Genomic DNA, 4,161 nt, shown 5'->3' with positions numbered 1-4,161 from the left:
AAAGAATGTGGTTGTCCTTTCTAGTTTGAAACTGTAGCCTGTCAGCTTTGATTGAAAGCTGGTGCCTGACACCTTGGTACCTTATCTACTACAGGCTAATTAACCCAAGGTTTAGTGAGAGTACAGCTCTCTCTTGCAGGTGGGAAACAATACCTGCAAGCAAGGAAATTATGGCTTCTCTTCTTCAGGTCGCATAAATTATTCGAGGGTCACGGCTTGTGCTGTGTTTAGGCTACACGGCAGAGCGAGGAGGCAGGCCCAAGTCTACCTTAACTGAAATAGGGATCGGACCCCCTGCTGTTAGTAGTATTCTGAACCACACACGAGCCAACTAGCCAACTGAGTTAGCTTCCCTCCCAAAGTTATGATAAACTTGTGTAAAACACTGATGTATTTTGCGTCCAGTTCTGGGGCACCCCCTCTTTAGGAATGATATGAAGGTTCCGAAAAGATTTACGAGATTGGTTCCGGGGATGAGGAACTTTGGTTATGTGGATAGATTGGAGAAATTGGGGCTGTTATCAACCATAGAAGCACAGAAGAGATACAGTGCATAAAGAGACCATTCACCCTCATCGTGTCTGCACTGGCTGAAAAATAAAAAATAAAAAACTAGCTGCCCATTCTAATCCCACCTACCAACACCCTTCCAGGTTACAGCATTTCAGATGATCCAGGTACTTTTTAAATGACTAAGACCGCAAGACGTAGGAGCAGAAGTAGGCCATTCGGCCCATTGAGTCTGCTCCGCCATTCAATGAGATCATGACTGATCTGATAATCCTCAACTCCACTTTCCTGCCTTTTCCCCATAACCCTTGATTCCCTTACTGATTAAAAATCTGTCTATCTCAGCCTTGAATATACTTAACAACCCAGTCTCTACAGCCCTCTGGGGTAAAGAATTCCAGATTAACTACCCTCTGAGAGGAGAAATTCCTCCTCATCTCTGTTTTAAATGGGCGATCCCTTATTCTGAGATTATGACTTCTGGTCCTGGACTCTCCCACAAGGGGAAACAACCTCTCAGCATCTAACCTGTCAAGCCCCCTAAGAATCTTATATGCTTCAATAAGGTCACCTCTCATTCTTCTGAACTCCAGTGAGTACAGGACCAACCTACTCAACCTCTCCTCAGAAGAAAATCCCTCCATACCTGGAATCAATCTAGTGAACTTTCTCTGGACTGCCTCCAATGCCGGTATATCTTTCCTTAGATAAGGGGACCAAAATTGTTCACAGTATTCTAGTTGCTAACTAGTGCCTTGTATAGTTTTAGCACTAGTTAGACGGCACCTAGAATAGTGTGAACAGAGTTGAGGGTTTTGGCCTCCACCACCAAACCAGGCAGTGAATTCCAGACACCCACCACCCCCAGGGTGAAGAAGTTGTTCCTCACGTCCCCTCGAATCCTTCTACCAATCACCTTAAATCTGTGCCCCCTGGTAACTGACCTCTCTGCTAGGGGAAACAGGCATTACCTGTCTATCTAAGCTGCTCATAATCTTATACAGCTCAATTAAGTCACCCCTCAGCCTCCTCTGTTCCAAGGAAAACAACCCTAGCCTATCCAATCTTTCCTCATTGCTGCAATTTTCAAGCCCTGGTAACATTCTTGTAAATCTCCTCTGCACTCTCTCCAGAGCAATTATGTCCTTCCTGTAATGTGGCAACCAGAGCTGTACACAAAATTCCAGCTGTGGCCTAACCAGCATTTTATACAGTTCCAGCATTACATTGCTTTTGTATTTTATACCTTGTCCAATAAAGGAAAGCATCCCATATGCTTTCTTTACCACCTCATCCACCTGTCCTGCCACCTTCAGGGACCTGTGGACATGCGCTCCAAGGTCCACTCTACCCCTCTCAATATCCTCCTGTTTATTGAGTATTCCCTTGCTTTCGTTTTACCTCCCCAAATGCATTACCTCACAATTCCCTGGATTGAATTCCATCTGCCACTTTTCTACCCACTCAGCCAAACCATTGATATCATTCTGGAGTCGACAACTATCCTCTTCATAATCAACTACATGACCAGTTTTTGTGTCATCTGCAAATTTCCCAATCGTGCCTCCACATTTAAGTCCAAATCATTACTATGTGCCTCCCACACCAAGGGACCCAACACAGCCCTGGAAACCATTTTCCATTCACAAAGACATCCATCAACCATTACCCTTTGTTTCCTGTCGCTGAGCCAATTTGGGACCCAACTCGCCACTTTCCCCTGTATCCCATGGGATCTCACTTTCCTGACCAGTCTGGCATGTGGGACCTTGTCAGATGCCTTACTGAAATCCATGTAGACAACACCCACTGCACTACCCTCATCAATTCTCTGTTACTTCCTCAAAAAATTTGAATAAGCTAGTAAGACACAACATTCCCCTAACAAAAACATACTGAATATTCTTGATTAATCCATTCCTTTCTAAGTGAGAGTTTATCCTGTCTCTTAGAGTTGATTCTAATAATTTTCCCACCCCTGAAGTCAGACTGACTGGCCTATAATTCTTTGGCCTATCCCGCGCACCCTTTTTAAATAATGGTAAAATGTTCGCAGACCTCCAATCCTCTGGTACCTCGCCTGTATTTAGTGAGGATTAGAAAATGATCCTCAGAGCATCCGCTATTTCCTCCCTGGCTTCCTTTAACAGCCTAGGATACAATCTATTTCTATTATTTTTAAATTTATTTCCATCCATTGTTTTATCTCCACCTTTTAGCCTATTTCGATCCCTTCTCCCCACCCCACCCCCACTAGGGCTATCTGTCACTTGCTCGTCATGCTTTCTACCCTTAATGTCATCATTAGCACATTCCTTAGCTAATATCACCACCGTCAACACCCTTTTGTCTTTGACATCTTTGGCAATCTCTTCTTTGCCTCCACCTATCACTGGCCCTCTATCCAGTTCTACCTGTGCCACCCCCCTCAAACAGCTTATATTTCACCCCATTTCTAATTTTCCTTAGTTCTGATGAAGAGTCATACGGAATCAAAACGTTAACTGTGTTCCTCTCCGCTGTCAGACCTGCTGAGTTTTTCCAGCTATTTTGTTTTTGTTACAGGTTTAAGGTAATTGGCAAAAGAATCAATGGTGACATGAGAAAATACTTTCATGCAGCGAGCGGTTAGGATCTGGAATGCACAGCCTGAGAGTGTGGTGGCGGTAGATTGAGTCATGGCTTTCAAAAGGGACTTGGATCATTATCCAAAGAGAAAAGAATTGCAGGGCTAGTGGGAAAAGGCAGGGGATGAGTTACACTTGCAGAGCGACACGGAGGGACACAACAGGCCAAATGGCCTTCTTCAGTACTGTAACTGTTCCATGATATAACATTAATCCACATCAACATGGGGTAGAATGCAAGCAGATGCCTTGCTCGAACATCAAAAAAAAGGTTCCCTGTGAATTTTAAACAATTCAAGCTGATCTTTTGATTCGGCAAAGGAGGCACGTGGGCTCACGAACAGATTTGTATTAGAACAGGGCCTGTGTGAACCCTAACTGTGTAAGGTCTCCAACTAATTTGATTTAGTTGTCTTGGGGCTTTATATTGGGAGAACTCACATCTACCCACGACCAACACCCTGCCACCCCCACCCCGACTTCTTTGTCCCATCTTTCCCGTGCTGGCTTTTTGAAAATAAAAATCCAATTAATCCCACTCCCTTCATTTTCTTGTCGTAGTCCAGCAATTTCTTTCCCCTTCCAGTATATGTCCAATTCCCTTTTGAAAGTTCCTATCGAATCTGCTTCCGCCACCCTCTCAGGCAGCACACTTCAGATCACTGCGCTGAAAGAAAATTTCATGTCCTCCCTTGCTTCCTTCCCCAGTTATGTTAAATTTGTGTCCCCCCGATTACCGACGCTCCCACCGTTGGAAACAATTTTTCTTCCCATCCATTATTAAGAACGCCTCTATTAAATCTCCCCTCAACCTTCTCTGCGCCAAGGAGAATGAGCCCAGCTTCTCCACATGACTGAAGTCCCTCATCCCTGGTGTCATTCTGTTAAATCTCTTCTCCAAGGTCTTAACATCCTTCCTAAAACGTGGTGCACTCTATTGCTCTGTTCATGACGCGCTGATTTGTGATATTGCACGCAGGGAGTCGAGACTGGGCGCAGTTTAGAGACGAAGTGGGTTAGAGCT

Source organism: Cetorhinus maximus, chromosome 34 (genome assembly GCF_964194155.1).
Source record: "Cetorhinus maximus chromosome 34, sCetMax3.hap1.1, whole genome shotgun sequence".
In the NCBI taxonomy this organism is placed as follows: Eukaryota; Metazoa; Chordata; class Chondrichthyes; order Lamniformes; family Cetorhinidae; genus Cetorhinus; species Cetorhinus maximus.
The sequence above is the reverse complement of the archived record's forward strand: the minus strand, read 5'-3'. Positions refer to the sequence as shown.